We start from the raw sequence: 18161 nt of genomic DNA on the forward strand, positions 1-18161 counted from the left end.
TCCCTTTTCAACAAGGTGGCAATAATCTCTATCTTCCAGTGGATGCAGGGGGAGGTGTAAAAGCATTTACATTTCTCTGCTCATATCCATCAGCAAACAATGTGATAAACACCAAGGTGGGTGGTAGTGGGATATGAGATGGGGCAAGCAATGAATAAAGCAGAGTGTTTGGTAGGAAAGTCTTAGGCAAACATATTTGGTATTTTCTGATGGTACAAGTTAGTTAAACTACCAGGAATTCTGGAAAAAGCAAATGTGACTGAATTAAATGACCAAAAGAAGAAAATGAGGAGCCTGGAGAAAGGCCAGAGACCAGCAGCTTCTGGGAAGGAAACATTTCATCAGTCATCCCAGACTGGCAGATTACAAAAATGGTTTTGTCTAAAATATGCAAAAACCATTTATTATCCTGGTTTTCTTTCTTGATGGTGTTCCAAATACTGCACTTTAAGAACATCTGTCCTACTCTAAATCACTGTGCAGGAAATTTACCCGCATGCACAAAGTGTTTTAACAAAGAAATAAAATAAAATTACAAACTCATGATTTTGAAAACAATTGAGCATAAATAAAATTTAAGCAGATCTAAACATAATAAAGTCCATTAAAAATACAAACAAGTTGGCTACAGGGAAGTTTTAATAATAAATCAAGGTCAGACCATTCAAACTTGTTCTGATTGAATTCAGGCAACTTAAATGTTAGGGTGAAATATAGCAAGTGAGCAAATGAACACACACAATCTAACTAAAACAGTTTCTGATTTGGGAGAAAAAAGGACAACTTTTAAACAGAGAGAAGCATTTTCCAGGTGAGAGAAGAAATTATTACAAAAAGAAAGGACCCCAAATTATTTACAAAATGACTATCATTTTAGCTCTATTTTTAAGTCAGTGCCTTCTTTCACTATTATTGAACTTTAAACAATTTCACCATTTTGTCATGTTCACATAAATTGTTTGTTTAATCATACCACAGAAGCAAGCATCCTGGTTTTCACAGGGAAGTAGCTCTACAGTTTTATTGCATCTTTATATAACAGAATTTGCCTCAGAATTTGAAGACAAAGCAGAGACACTGAATGAAATTATCCAGTTTCAGGTATAAGTATAGCTTATAATATAGGTGTAGAAGCAGAAGCAGAGACATGTGTGTCTGCATAAATGTCCATCACATACACCCACACACACAAATACTAACTCACCAATGTCCATGATAAAGAACCCTAAGTGTTTGTCTCTTTATAGATTTCTGTAAATGCATTTTTACAGTATTTAAACCATGACAACCACCACTCCACCTATTGCCTAAAAATGTTCATCTCATTTCAAAAAATGTTTCCTCTAAATGTTTTCAATTAACTCCTAATGAATGAGTTAGCTTTGAGAGTTTTGAAATGTCTACTTCCCGAAAAGAATCCTGGATCATAATGTCTCAAAGCCTACAGAGCGTAAGTGGATGCCCCATGCTCTCAGCTTATGGAGGATGGAGGCTACGACTGGTTTTGATCATGAATAAATCCCAAGCACCTGGTGTACGCCTGCCATACAACAGGTATCCAATTAACAATCACTAAACACGGGAAAAACTTGAGGCTACTTGAAGATGATCTGTTATAGTGTTCTAAATGCAGTAGAATATAGTGGTTAAGGGTTGAGCTTTTCAGACCCCAACTGCATGGGGTCTAAACTGTCTGGTGTTTTTAGACCCCAACTTCACAACTCCCAATTCTACCATCTGCCTTCTATGTGACCTTGGGTGAGTTATTTAATCTCTCATCCTATGTTAAGTAGCTTAACCTAGACTTTAATTTAGAGAACAATGATTGTGACTACTTCCTGTTGTACTGGGAATAGTACAATTCCTTGTACTCATGTCTAGGAAATCATAACAGTACCTACTTCCTATTGTTGCAGATATGTGTTTCCCCTCAAATAGTGCCTGGCACATAGTAAAAACCCAGTGTTAGTTATTATTATATTAACTATCACCCAAGCCCTAAGTCCTTACCTACCTTTAATTGAAATTCTATTATACCCAAACTCACTTGATAAACCCAGCAACTCAATTTACCCCTTCAGGTAAATGTGCCTGAAAGAAAATGTAAGTTTAACCTGCAATTCTTTTTCTTATTGTCATAGTGCTCTCAGTTTAGTCCATTATTACAAATGCAATTTTATCTTTCTCATAATGCAATACGTCCTCATCGTTTTTCAAACATTCTTGCGTGGCTGAGACTTTGCATCATGGGTGCTGGTTCTCAGTTCAGCTCCTTAAACAAAGAGCATGAAGCTATGTTCTCCCTCAGACCTTTGGCAGTCCTAGCACTGACTAGACAGCCATCAGCCCATCCTATCCACTGGAGCAGCATACTTTATCAAAGTTCCCCCCTGTCCTTCCTGCCACAAGGGAGCTGTGGCCTCCAATGCATCTAATTTGATCTGAATCTATGCTTCTTTCTCTTTCTCTCTCTCTCTCTCTCTCACTGTCTCTCTTTCTCTCTCCCCTCTCTCTCTTCCTGTGTCTCATTTTTGGCCACTTTTGTAGAACAATTTGGATGAAACAACTCAGAGAGTTTATACTTCAAGAATCAGGACAGTGAAAACTATCCAGGCAGCCATTCTTTATGGTATATCAATGCTGAACAATTATCTTCTATACCAAGAGAGGTAAATAAAAAGATTCTATATTGCTTTAGTGTCCTGAAAAAAACATGCTTATTGCAAACCATCTATGTGCCAAATACTGGCGTATTAAAATGAATGAAATGAAGTCTTGCCCTTGAGAAACTCACTATTAATTGGAGCACACACTACGTGATGCTTAGTGCTTGGAGGGAGGCATAGAGAAAGTGACCTGGCACATAAGAGCAGATCTTTTCTTCATGATATTCAGGCTTCCATTCTTCTTGAAAGTGTTGGAGAAATCCTCAGAAAGGAGGTGATATCCAAATGAGGACTTAAATAATGGAAAGGATTTAAGTGGACACAGACATGGCAGATTGAGTTTTTAAAGAGAGGCAGCAAAGTTTTAGGCAGCTTGAGCAAAAGGGCAGGGACGGAAAAGAAATGATCCCTTTTGTGACTGGAAGTCTGCAACGGTTAGGAGTGTGTATGCCTTTGAGGCAGGAAAACCAAGGGTCCAAAAAACACTCTCAGGTTGGCATGCAGATGACAACCACAGGACCTTTGCTGTGCCTCACTGCTTACATTCTCTCCAGTCTCCTAAATCAGGCCTTGGCAAACCTTCCTTCCTGTAAAGGGTCAGAGAGTAAATATTTTAGGTTTGTGAGCTATACACTTTCTGTCACAACTATTCAACTTTGTTGTTGTAGCAGGAAAGCAGCCATAGACAATATGTCAATGAATGAGTGTGGCCATCATCCAATAAAATTTTATATCAAATAATTTCCACGTCATGAAATATCATTCTTCTCTAGATTTTCCAGTCATTTAAAAGTGCAGTAACTGTCTTTAGCTTGCAGTCTATACAAAACAGGTGGCAGGACAGATATAGCCCATGGGCTATAATTTGGCAACCCCTATGTTAAACTACATCAAATCTTACCTGCAACAAAATATAAATTATATCTTTCCCTCTAATGGGGAATGCAAGCATTTCTTTAAAGATATTTTCAACACCTGGAATTAAGTTGAGTAAGAGGTACTAGGGTACTTATAAAGTTGGTGAGTTTTCAAGGCAAATATAATTTTCCCTTCTCCCTGCCCTAAGATTTTAATCTAAATTAAATGAATTTCAAGGAGACTTTCATAGAGGGTGTTAAACCAAGGATTAGGTGATTGGAAGGGAGCTAATTCCTACTCTCTGGGGATAGTCATTTATTTGTCTCAGGGCATATTTGGGACTGCTGAAAATCTCTTTCTTAACTAATTTTTGTCTTAAAATGATGAAACTCCTAAAATTGATTCTCTACTACCTAGAAAAAAAAAATGCTAGGCAAAAATTTCTAAAGTCACAACACCCTAAAGCCAGATGGGGACCTTGTAACATCATCTCAACCAACAGACTGCTGAGACTTATGTGCAAGGAAAGGAGGGAACTGAAAGACCACAAAGGTACCTCTTCAACTACTCACTGGATGGTAAGCCAGCTCTGAGAGCACATACTCCCTCTGTCTCTGGCTATACATACATTTCCTCCCCAGCTTCATCCTTTCTGTTCTTTTTTTTTTTTCTTTTATTTAGAAGGTAGACAAGAAGAACGGAAAGGGCCAACCAATTAAAAGCTAACTTCACTTTCTGGGACTTTTCCATGTGTTTAGTGTACATACACTGTCTCCAGTTGGCAAGGCATAACTAAGTATGGCTAACACTGGAGTGGAATATTCTACTGCATTTTCTTACTGCTGTAAAAAAAATCATGCTTTAATCATAAGTGTTAACCATCTGATTCATCCCAATATACTCGTCTCTAATACTGATTTGGGCAGTATGTTCAAGAACATACCAAAAACAACCACTTTTAAGTCTTTAAAAGCAGAAGTATACAGAATAACCAATAAAAAATCCCATCACCATTGTGCTAATCAGATTTAACTGTGAAGAGAGAAAATGGCGATGCTTTAAAATGGTTTTGTGTATGTGCACATGCATGTGCACTCTTGATTGTGTGTTGGTTGGGTGAAGATTTAGGGGAGCAATTTATCTCTGAGAAAATCAGATTCCTTTGTCCAGTTTGACGACAAGAACAGGACATTCTAAGATGTGGGTCTAATCTGATATTTTAAAACACTGTTAGCCTTGCTTCCAAATATCTTAGACATTGAGACGATGAAGGAAGTTTATTCCAGTCACAGCTTGGTGATTGTGCTAACAACCTAAGATCAACCCAAGACCCAAGATATGGAGAGTTAAAAACAGGCACAAATGACCTTTTCTCCTACCCTGCCCTATTCCGTCTGCAAAATTCTTAATCTTCTATAAAGACCTAGCTTAAATGTCACTTCCCTTTAAAACATTGCCTCCCACTCTCAGGCAAAATTAGCTGTCCCCCACTCATCTTTGCTCCCATAGCACTTTGCACAAAACTCTATTACGGCTATTATGCACTTATCACAGTAAATTGCAAGTTATCTGTTTATGGGTCTATTTCCACCAAAATATGCACCCTTAAGGGTAAAGATCAGATCTTATTCATCTTTGTACTTCCAGTGCTCAGCACAGTGCTGACACAACAGCCACTTAAAACATGTTTTAGTATTTTTATTATTAAAGAAATGCATGCCCATGTTAAAAATTCAGAACAGCATAACTGGTATAAAAGGAAAGGTTAAAAGTTGTCTTTCCAACATTCAGAACATCAGTCCCACTTCCAAAACAAAATCAGTCGTAAAAGATTCTTAATGCATAAACACTACATGAACCCCTTCCACTCACACCCATCTGACCAACATATGGCTTCAAAGCCATCACACATGCAGGAGTTGCTGCCTGTGCTAACCATCTGACATGGTTGGGTGCAAAATCACTCAAAGCAAGAGGCAAGTGAAGTACTGTGCTTTTGGAAGGGCAGTCTTCTTAGGACCCAAGTTCTTCTATGCCCTTGATTTGATTATAAGTTCTTCTCACTCACTGATATGGTTTGGCTGTGTCTCCACCCAAATCTCATCTTAAATTGTAGTTCCCATAATCCCCACGTGCCGTGGGAGGGACCTGGTGGGAGAAAACTGAACCATGGCAGCAGTTACCTCCATGCTGTTCTCGTGATAGTGAGTGAGTTCTCACAAGAGCTGATGGTTTTACAAGAGGTTTTTCCCCGTCTTCACTCTACACCTTTCTCTTCTGCTGCCATGTGAAGAAGGAGGTGTTTGCAACCCCTTCTGCCATGATTGTAAGTTTCCTGAGGCCTCCCCAGTCATGCTGAGCTGTGAGTCAATTAAACCTCTTTCCTTTATATATCACCCAGTCCCAGGAATATCTTTATTAGCAGCATGAGAATGAACCGATACAGTAAATTAGTACTGAGGAGTGGGGCACTGCTGTAAAGATACCCAAAAATGTGGAAACAACTTTGGAACTGGGTAGCAGGCAGTAGTTGGAACAGTTTGGAGGGCTCAGAAGAAGACAGGAAGATGTTAGAAAGTCTGGAACTTCCTAGAGAACTGGAGGGCTCAGAATAAGAAAGGAAAATCTGGGAAAGTTTGGAGCTTCCTAGAGAATTGGAGGGCTCAGAGACAGGATGGTGTGGGAAAATTTGGAACTTCCTAGAAACTAGTTGAATGGCTTTAACTAAAATGCTGATAGTTACATGGACAATTAAGTCCAGTCTGAGGTGGTCTTAGATAGAGATGAGAAACTTGTTGCAAACTGGAGTAAAGGCAGCTCTTTATTAGTTTGTTTTCATGCTGCTGATAAAGACATACCTGAGACTGGGAAGAAAAAGAGGTTTAATTGGACTTACAGTTCCACATGGCTGGGGAGATCTCAGAACTGTGGTGGGAGGTAAAAGGCACTTTTGGTGGCAGCAAGAGAAAATGAGGAAGAAGCAAAAGTGGAAACCCCTGATAAACCCATCAGATTTCATGAGACTTATTAACTATGATGAGAAAAGCACAGGAAAGACTGAGCCCCATGATTCCATTGCCTCGCCCTGGGTCCCTCCCACAATAATTGGGAATTCTGGGAGATCCAATTCAAGTGGAGATTTCAATGGAGACACATATCATTCTTGCTATGCAAAGAGACTGGCAGCATTTTGCTCCTGCCCCAGACATCTGTGAAACTCTGAACTTGAGATAAATGATTTAGGATATCTGGTGGAAGAAATTTCTAAGTGGCAAAGCATTCAAGGGGAAGCAGAGAAATTTTGGGGGGAGAAATTCAAGCTTGCTGGAGAAATTGGCATAAGTAACAAGGAGCCAAACGTTAATCACAAAGACAATGGGGAAAATGTCTCCAGGGCATCTCAGAGACCTTCACGACAGGCCCTTCCATCACAGACCCACAGGCCTAGGAGGGAAAAATGCTTTAGTGGACCCAGTCCACAACCCACTGCTCTGTGCAGCCTCGGGATATGGTGCCCTGCATGCATCCCAGCTGCTTCAGCTCCAGCTGCGGCTAAAAGGAGCCAATGTACAGCTCAGGCCATTGCTTCAGAGAGTGCAAACCCTAAGCCTTGGCAGCTTTCATGTGGTGTTAGCCCTGTGGGTATGCAGAAGACAAGAACTGAGGTTTGTGAACCTCCGCCTAGATTTCAGAGGATGCATGGAGATGCCTGGATGTCCAGGCAGAAGTTTGCTGCAGGGGTGGAGCCCTCATGGAGAGCCTCTGCTAGGACAGAGCAGAAGGGAAATGTGGGGTTGGGGTCCCCACACAGAGTCCCCATGGGGCACTGTCTAGTGGAGCTATGAGAAGAGAACCACTATCCTCCATATCCCAGAATGGTAGATCCACTGACAGCTTGTACCATGCATTTGGAAAAGCTACAGACACTCAATGCTAGCCAAGGTAAGCAGCCTGGACAGGGGCCCCACACATGGGACTTACTGGGAGGTAACTGAATCATGGGAGTGGTTACCTCCATGCTGGTCTCATAATAGTGAGTGAGCTCTCACGAGATTTGATGGTTTTATAAGGGGCTTTCCCTACCCTTCACTCTGCACCCCTCTCTTCTGTTGTCATGTGAAGAAATCTGTTTGCTTCCCCTTCTGCCATGATTGTAAAATTCTGGAGGCCTCCCTGGCCATGCTGAACTGTGAGTCAATTAAACCTCTTTCCTTTAAAAATCACCCAGTCATGTGTATGTCTTTATTAGCAGTGTGAGAATGGACTAATACACTTACTAACACTTTTGCCTTTTATTTTCACTTCTTACTCTCTTGTTGTGATTCTCCTGCTTTGTTTACATGCTTCCATCAGCTCTTTCTTTGTCTCCCAATATGACTTTCTTTGCCTGTGGTCTCTCCGTGTCTCTTTGTCTCTCATCTTTCCTTTTTCCTCCTCTTCTCAATCTGCCTCTGCTTTCTGGCTTTCCTTCTGTCTCTCTCTGCCTTTGTCATGCACTTATGTTCTTTCTCTTCCCATCTCCCTCCCTCTCCCTGCTTCATTTTCTCCCTTTCTCTTTTCTTCTCTCTCTTATTCATTTTCTGTCTTCCATATATGTGTTATTGACATCTCTCTGTCTCCTTCTCTCTGTTTTTTTTTTTTCATCTCTCCTTGTTCTAGAGCTCTCTTTCCAGTCAGCATTCACAATCAGTAAACATCCTTACTGTGGCCTTATGATACTAATATTTCATTTTTAAGAGTGGAGACTTAAATGTTGTACATTGGTGCTTATGTTGCTGTGAATGTATACAGACATACAAGAGTGCACATATTTATTATGTATATATTTATATGTACTTACATGACATGGAGATGGATAGCAAAATCACGACAGAGATTGAGATTTTAAACTGAAATATATGTTGTTTTATTGGGTGAATGGAGGTCACTGGAATTTCTGGGATATATAATCAGGTTGATGAAACTACCATGAATCATTCTCTCTGGAATCAACAAAGGTGATGATAAACAAGAGGCCTGGTAGCACATGCTGCTGCATACCCAGGAGACAGACACAGAGTGATCTTGCTCTTTTGCAAAAACCCTGGACACCAGACTGTCTCCCAACAATAGTGATTAAAAGGGAAACAGGCAACTTGAATGTGAGCTCTTGTACAGTTGTTGCCCGGAATTCAGTTTTAATGAGGCCAAGTTCACAAACTCGTTTGCTCTCTCTTTCATTTATTTTCATTTAAAAATGACTTTTAAAAATAACTCAAGCAATACACATTTATTGAGAAATGACAAAAAGAATGAACAAACACAAGAAACTTGCATAGAATCCTAACATTCATCATAATCACTGGCAAACATTTTGAGTCGTATCTTTCCTGCTTTTTTTCCACAAAAGTTTAATTTTACAGTACATAATAATTGGAAAAAAAAAAACTGTCTCAAACCCTTACTATTTCCAGGTGTTTTTTTTTTTTTTTTTTTTTTTTTTTTTGAGATGGAGTCTTGCTCTGTCACCTAGGCTGGAGTGCAGTGGCACCGTCTTAGCTCACTACAACCTCCACCTCCCAGGTTCAAGCAATTCTCCTGCCTCAGCCTCCCAAGTAGCTGGGATTATAGGCATCTGCCACCACACCTGGCTAATTTCTGTATTTTAATAGAGATGGGGTTTTTCCATGTCGGCCAGGCTGGTCTCGAACTCCTGATCTCAAGTGATCTGTCTGCCTCAGCCTCCCAAAGTGTTAGGATTATAGGCATTAGTCACCATGCCTGGCCTCCAGGTATATTTCTGGGGACTTGGGATATATGAGAGAAAAACACAGACAAAAAACTCTGACTTAATGGGTTTATGTTTGTACTATTTTGTAATATTTTATTCTGATATTTTGTGGACAGTTTTCCAATTAAAAATATATATTTACATAATCAACCTTTTAATAACTTCATTATTCCATAACACACAGGTACAAAGTTACAGGTCATCCATAACACACGGAAAAAAAAAAAAAAAAACTTTCCCAAGGAAATAGCAAATAAAATTGCAAATATTTAGTAAGCAAGTATTAAGTAGAAACAGCTAGAGATGCTGAGAGGGATGCTAAAAGGATTAGGACAGTGCCCTAATCTTCAATATAAGGAAATAGAACTGGAGCGAGAGAACCTACATGCAGAAACAGAAACAACATCACGAATGTCATATTACAACCATATTTTAATAGGCCATACTGGAGCACTATTAATATCAATGAAACTGTAATAACAGCTAACCCTTATTGATGATTTGGTATATGCCAGATATTCCGTTAAGAAGTTATATTATCTCTGTTAACCATCAAGCCACCATATAAGAAATATACCATTAGTATCCTCATTTTACAGATGTGGGAACTAAGGACAGAGATAAAGTTAATTGCACAAGTTCATACATCTAGTGGATAGTAGAGTCGGCAATTAACCCAATAAATTATATTTTAAATCATGTGTACTTTTTGCCATTTAAGACATATTTTGCCCGTGGTTACGTGGACAGCCATGGAAGATAGTTTTTTAGTATACACTGAATGACAGAAATTTCACCTGGGCGGCACTGTACTGTCCCGTGTGATTTACAGAGCCTTCCATTCCACATGTCTTTGTTGCACATGGTTTCCATTGAGAAGCTGATAAACACTGTGGGCTGCATCTCTCCATGGGAAAAAGTAAAGCATATTAACACAAAATTATGCAGACAATGGAAGAAGTCCACAGACTCTTAAACTCATGTGTAAATCTTAAGGAAATGATTTTCAAACTTGAGTGTTCCCAAGAATCTCCTGGGGAGTTCGTAAAATATACAGATTCCTGGTCCCTTCTCCCCATCAGGGCATTCAAAAGCAGGACCCATGAGGACAGTACTTTGAGAAATGCTGCCCCAGGCACCTATGAGTGAGCCCATGCCTGCCCAGTTAAGAGTTCTTCTATCGTTTCAGCAAAATGCAAGTCAGGGCAAGCAGGGCTGCAGACGATAAATTTCTAAACCAGGGTGCTGAATGTGCCTAAAATAGCCTTTCTCCCTTTAATGATTACAATCAAGAATGTACAGTGGGAATTGCTGAGGTAAGGATAAAATCTTTCACTTTTAATCTGCCCCCCCAGCTACCCACCACCCAGCCCCAAACCACCAAAGGCCCTGGAGCAGAAGGATTGATAGCCCATGATTTTGTGTCTCAACAGCTCCCGTTACTCTGGTTAGGGAAAGATGACTAGAGGCATCAATCTATTGGTTCCAGGGCACAACATGATTAGTTGGTTGTCTGATAACATGATTCTTATCAGCGCTTTCTTTAAAAAGTGTACACGTTGTACACACTGTCACTGTAGGGTCATTAGTCAGCAGGGAGAAACCAAACAGCCCATCCCAAACATCCTTCCAGGATAACAAGATGACACACATTAATAACCCCCAGAAGCCACTTGTGGAGATGGACAGAGGTGAGGGTTTCAACCCAAACTGCATCATGGAGCGAGTTATTGCCAAGTCAAGTGTCACTGACCTGACAGTGGGGTGAAGTGAAACGGAGACCCCCAAGAAAAGTCATTCATATCAATAGTTCCCCTATCACCCCATCTGCACTGAATTGTGGAGTTCTTTAAAAATTAGCTGGGCATGGTGGCGGGCACCTGTAGTCCCAGCTACTTGGGAGGCTGAGGCAAGAGAATGGCGTGAGCCCAAGAGGCAGAGCTTGCAGTGAGCAGAGATCGCACCACTACACTCCAGCCTGTGTGACAGAGCAAGATTCTGTCTCAAAAAAAAAAAAAAAAAAAAAAAAAAAAGAAACTCAAAAATAAACCCATTCAAAAATGAATTTATATAAAAATAAACCCATACAAAGCATGATTTAGCAGAAGGAGCTTTGGTGCCAGAAAGGGCAAAAATCAAATCCCAGCTCTGCCACCTGCTAGCTGGGTAACCTTTGGCAAGTTGTTTATGCTTGACTTCTACAGCTTTAGAATGAGGACAACAATATGTAGTTTATAAAGGTGTTGTGAGAATCAAGAGAAATCATGTGGTGATGTTCCAGATCATATTTCTGGGGAAGCTATTCACTAAATTGGTGGTTATTCATATTAATATTGTTAAAGGAGACATCTGTTATAATCAATATGTCTTATGTAGATAGAGTTATCCCTGATGTTCAGCAAACTTTCCTTTGCTCTCTTCTTCCACTCTCACCCCAAAAGTTAGAAGTAGAAAAAGCTATAGCTGGTAACTCAATTATAATCCTTGAGCAAGTAAAACCCATTAGCATCAACAGGCAGTCCTTCAGCTTGACTACTGCTGCTCCAAAATGTTGATTAATACTCTAGGTTTCCTATACGGGAAGACGTAGTGAGACCACCTTTAATATTATTTTTAACTAGCTTTTATCTGCATACAAAAATTAAACAGAGGAAGAGATAGCTGTACCTCCTTTCTACCCCAAGCCACTATTGCAATAAACCCAGTCATAAGTAGTCTCATCTCTGAAGTTCATTAGCAGTGGAATATATATGGCAGACAGGTTATTACTAGGAACCTCACTTCCAGAAGGTCCCATCATCACTCTTCCAGAAGGTCCCATTATCACTCTTTAAGGGAACTTCAGAGGTTTAAACAATGCCAAGAGCATGACTTTTCATGAGGCTACTTGTTTTAAAGCCCAAGACAAACAACTTGAAAAGCTGAACCTAGAACTCAGGAGCTCTACGGCCATTATTCACTCTTCTTCCCACAATGGAAAACCTTATGGACACAGGTGCATAGGCTTCAGACAAACCACAAAGCTAGGGTGCAGCTGTGTTCTAACTCTTGCCTGTGGCAAGCCAGCAGTGGGCCAAACCAAGAATCACTCCTACAGTGTGACCAAATGTTATTTGACCTTCTTCTTCCACTAACTGACCTACTTAATAGGAACATCTTGGATTCTTTATCTGAGAGTGTAGATGACATTTGTCTTTCCTATCTTATAGAATTGTGGTGAGAAAAAATACCTTAAGTAATGGAAGTAATGTGTTGATCTTCGAAAACTGAATCATTTTGCAAAGAGAAAAAAGGGCTATAACTGATCTAAAGTGGTATAAAAACATTCAGGAGTGCTATAGAAATAGACACAATATCTTTCATATGTGTGTAAAATCTCACATAAGATTTCCGACAGAACATCCACGTCCTTTTTTTATTCCTATCTACATTCTAGGATAAGCTCTGTTCTTTCATTCTAAACGTTGCACAGTAAGATTCCACCTTTGCTTCTTGCCAACTGTTTGCTTACTCCATCCATACAATCGGAGCAGAGTTTGAGCTCCTTAACAGGAACCACTGCACTTTTATGGAGCCTGGGCTCACCTCGCAATGAGCACATCTCTTCTCTGCCATCCCCTTTAGTCACTGCAGAGACGCTGTTTGGCAGTTTCCCCTCCAGGAGACACAAGTGCCTTCTCCACACCTTTGAGCCACAAAATAAGGGACAGTAATTGAGACATACCCAAAAACAGGACAAATATTTTACATACATTTAGTGACTGAATATAAGCTGGCAGGGAGCCAAATCAATTTATCCTCAAGGCAGCCTGAACAGTGATCTCTCTCATCAGCAACTTAAACAAAAGAAAGTCCTTTTGTGAAAACTGTGTGTGGAAAATGTCAAGGTAAAAATGAAATGATGATGACTCCAGCTAAGATTTAATGTGCAAATAAGGGCAGTCATGTCTCTCAGTGACCATAAAGGTTTTTATTTTCCTACTGGGCTTGGAATGTACCCAAATTTACTACAAGATTGATGTGTATATTTTTTGCTTAATTCATATTTTTCAGTCATTCCTAAGGTTAAAACTTTAGTTAAACATAGTTTTTAAATAAAGTAATTTAAATTCCTGGATATAAAGAGGAAGGTTTACATCTCTCAACCTTTAGTCATGACATCCATTCAGCTAAAAATATCCTTGTAATAATCTCCAACTGTTACTTTCAATCTTCTCTACATTTCAAGGTTTGTCTGAAGTACATACTCTACAATCCAGTTTGAAGGCCACCCCAGCCAGAAGATGTCCAACTCTCCTCTGACCTCCTACAGCATGTTCTGTCCTCAGAAAATGCACATCCCCTGCCGTCTCTTAAGAAGTTTCTTTGTGTACAAGACCAAGAGCTCATTGAGGGCAGGAATTATTTCTTTTCATCTTGTGTAGCACTTCACAAATATCAGTATGCCAGTGAATGATAAACATTAGGAACTCAATAAATACTTGTTGAATTAAAACTAAATATAACAATTTGTATAAGCCTCTTAGCATAATGCTGACACATAGCAATTACTCCTAAATGGGAGCAATCATTACTCTTATATATAAATGTGATTGGTGTATCTGCTTTCTTGCCCTATCCTATGAATTTCTAAGGCGTCTCTTTTAAAAAATGTGGATATAGTTCTGACAGTCAACATTCATGTCAATGATTGCTAGAAAATCCCATTCAATAACGAAGAGATTTTTACTTTCCAATTTCACATTAGGGCATTTTTTGGCGGGACGGGGAGGTCCAAAGATAGCAAGTTCCTTAACATGAAGATGTAATACAACAAACCTAATAAACTATGTTTTGCTGCAAACCACGTGCCCAGATTGAAATGAAGGCCTGCTGGGATCTCAAATTACTTGATTTTCCTTAAATAGATATGCATATGAACTGAGGAAAAAGGAAGAACCTTGTGAAATAAAAGGTTTGTTCCCTTACAGGTCAAGGGTATAGGTCTTTGTGTCATTTCTGCATGCCCAACACTCCTAGTGCACTTTACTTAGTAAATGCGGTAGGTACACAGTATCTGTATGAACGAACTATTAAATTAGTTTTGACCTGTAAAGGATTTTAGTCTATTAGCGCCATTTTACAGAGGATGAAATTGAGGCCACAACATTTCAACATGCTATGACTACATATATAATTTTTGTATACAGCCAGGATTGTAACCAACAATTCTTAATTCCCAGTAGAGAACTCTTTCTTCCCATAAGAAAAGTAAGTCGCATTTATTGAGCATTTACTATGAACAAAGCACTTTGTATCCACGATGTCGCCTCTTTAGCAAAAAGCCTCCAGAAGATATACTATCCTCATATTTTAGATGGGGAGACTGAGGCTCGAAGAATTTAAGTGACTTACTCAAGGCAATGTGCTGATTTAGTAGGACAACTAAGATTCAAACTCAAATCTGTCTGATTTTAAACCCACTGCCTTCCAAATCACACCACATTAGCATTCATATAGCATTAAGTACTGAGAGAAGGAATTATGTAGGCTTGCTAGATAATGCTAAAATCTTTTATCATTTTACTTTTTAAAAGGTCAGCACCCCTCCCACCAAAAAAAAAAAACTGTATCAAAATGTATAGCCAAGTCAAGCATTCATAGCCAACATGCCTATAATATCAGATTTGTCATTAAATTAGAAAAGGAATCTATTCCCGAAGAACAACTGAGCTGCAAGACGAAAGATCGCAGGTTACCTCTTGCTCACTGAATCACCAGGTGCAGATTCCACATCTCACTGAAGATGAAGAGGTGGGTGGATGAGAGAACAACCAAATCACTACTTAAGGTAAAGAGTGCAATGTGACAGGCACGTGTTAATGTCCTCGCTTTTCTACAAGAAGATGGAGCTTCCAGCTAAGAGTACATCCTCCTCCACCATCATCAGAAATCAACTCAAGATAGGATTATCTAAAATATAGATTCCAAAAGGTCTGAGTTTTTCTGTTCTATTTTAAAGTCCATTGTACAAGTGACCTCTGTGCAGTCTGGGCACAGGATCACCCTGGATGACAGTCTCTGTTCTGCCATTGACCCCCTGTGTCTATTTGGCAATTCATTTAGCCTTCTGGAACCTCAGTTTCTTCCTGTATGTAATGACAATAATAACACCTACTCATGACATTTCTGTGAAAAATTAAGTGAGATGATGAATGTAAGGCATCTATCCCAGAAGTTGGCCCAGATTGGGACTCAATTTATTCACTAATGTTGGAGGGTAAATGTCAAATCCCAGAACAACTAGAAGCAAAGAGGTACACAGAAATCAAGCAGTCCATCACGTGCTATGAGAAGTGTAACATTAAAGATGTCATCATGGCAAAATAGAAGTCAAGTAAAACCCTCTGTTAACACATCTTGTAATATAATTGCCAGTGAGAAAGGGGCAGAGTGGTGAATTGAAATACTAAACTTAACTCTGGCATAAAAACATGAAAAAGAGATATTAACACTCATCATCTACTTACTACCTACAAAGAATTTTATAAAGATTAATGCTACAGCACTTTAAAATCCCTTAGAAATAAGGAATAAACACATACACCATTCTGCATACATATAAAGGCAAATATATATTTTAACACTCTAAGGATTACTATATAAATTTAGATCAGGGCACAGCATGCCTGGGATGAGTAGGGTGGGAACAATATGTTCTTGCTTACGACACCAAGCTCATGACAAATGATTCATACCCAGCACCTTTCATGCCAGAAGATCCCCCCAGGTGTTCCACCAACTCTAGCAACAGTTTCCATCAATCGAGACTGCAGTACAGAGGAATCACATCACACCCACAGACGAGGCAAAACAGACATGTCTTTATACAACTGCTCAAGTCCAACAGCTGAGGGGGCAGGAAAGAGAAGGGAAGGAGGTGAGTGAACCATCCAGAATTCTTCACCAGATTGACAGGCAGCCTATAATTACCATGCATTTGCACCTTGAATGCAGGTGTTGTCATAATCAGAGACTCTTCTTAGCAAAGGCTTTTTGCTAAAGGTGAGAGGGCTTCACAGGATGTGTGTTGCCTGTGGCCCTGAATGGGTTTGGAGGCAGATTTATAGTGGAGGACACCTAAATGTGAAAAGATAAGAGTCCCCCATGCCCCCCACCACTCCAATCTGGCCCTCGGGTTTAAATTAGTGGATTTCCCACTCTGGGGTAAAGTGAAGTGCTGTTCAGAGTCCCAAACAAGTGTATGAGGCTTTAAAGTCATGCTGCCCTCTTAGGTATAGCCTGGCTCCTAATTCTCTCTAGTTAATCTGACTGGCATAGCCTCCACTTTAGAGATGGAAAAATCCACAATTTGCCTCAGTCTAACCACAAATAAGCAGAACTAGAATTCAGGTCTCCACTCTGCTTTGCATTCTACAAAACTGCCAAAAAAAAAGTTTATTTATGCTTTCTTTCCTTTAAAAAATATTTTAAACTTTCTCTGAGTCTGGTCCAGATACGTAGGACTAGCTTTGTTTTGGAGGACACAGATAAAGACTATTTCTCTTTCTCCACTATCTGTATGTCTACACTTACAAAAGAAAAAGAAGAAACACCGTTGTGTGTGATGACCAGAGCAGGGACTGGGTCAGAAGACGTCTTTATGGAATAAGAGACTTCAGAGGGCAGAAATCTCACCTCATTAGTTAACATGATTTGAGTGATCAAAACTTTAACACTTATCACCTTATTTCCTACATTATCTCAGACTTGCCTGCATGTTCAATGCCCTGACCCTAACAAGCCCTACTAGAATTATAAGCAGCATTTATTATTATTTTTTAATGCTGGCAGTGCTTGGCACCATTTCCTAAATGGAGGTTAAAAATTTGCCAAAGATGTATTCTACTTTTCTCTTTCTTTCCAAGATCTTTCAAGAGATGAGCTTAAAAAAAAAAAAAAAAAAAAAAAAAAAAAAAAAAAAAAAAAGAGGTCTAATGGGTGAGTGATATTTTACAGCTTGAATTACATTAAAAGCCAGAAACATTTTGAGTCCAAGGTCTTTTACTTCTTAATACAACAAGAGCTAACATGTTTGATGTGTTTAAAATCTCCCCTCAAAGCCAGAAGCTTTGAGTTTATCACTTAAAGCAGTGTGAAAGTTATTCAATCAGTTTAAGAAGATTTGAGTTCAAATTAGAGGATTAATTTTAGTGGCTATGATATGAAAGATAAAATAGTTAAGGCAAGGGATGAGGGCAAGGGTCTCCAGAACTTGAATGGAAAGAATTTCAGCTTCATTTATTTGATCAAACCACTCCTGAGAACCATATAAAACCACAGCCTCTGTCATGAAGGAGGAATTGTAGGGAAAACCCTGCTACCTCTCTCAGGACAGATACATCAATCAATACTAAATATTATCTATCATGATTTGCCTTAATACAATTTATATCTAAGTACCCAAGGAATTCATGATGACAGACTAGCATTTTAAAATGTTCACAACTCTCATTTAAAAGCTGACAATGAGCACAACTCACTAAAGTGGCACTTCTCTGGGAAGGTTTCTGGGAATTACATCACAACGGAAAACGTTCTGAAAGGTACCAGAATGTGTAGATTGTGCATATTACAAACACTACAATCTCAATTACCTGGTTGAAGCTGTAAAACTTGAAAAATTTTTCCCCCATTTTACCCATCCTTGGTTTTTATGTTCTTGTCTATGCCTGGAGAAGTTTCCACACTTTAAAATCATTGTTAGTTATTAGAATCAAAGCTGGTTCTTTATTATTTCTACTCACTGAAGTTTCCAGGTTCAATTTCAATGGGAATAGCTCCCTCAGATTGCAGACAAGCAAGCTTTTCTGAAAATCTAAAACCTT

At 39.3% G+C, this 18161-nt stretch overlaps 1 protein-coding gene across 8 annotated transcripts in view; it reads right to left on the reverse strand.

Moving 5' to 3' along the window:
- The window catches only part of SORCS1 (sortilin related VPS10 domain containing receptor 1), a 591779-nt gene that overhangs the window by 571472 nt on the left and 2146 nt on the right, over nt 1-18161 (reverse strand). The window lies entirely within an intron of this gene.

Source organism: Macaca fascicularis, chromosome 9, assembly GCF_037993035.2.
Source record: "Macaca fascicularis isolate 582-1 chromosome 9, T2T-MFA8v1.1".
Taxonomy (NCBI): Eukaryota; Metazoa; Chordata; class Mammalia; order Primates; family Cercopithecidae; genus Macaca; species Macaca fascicularis.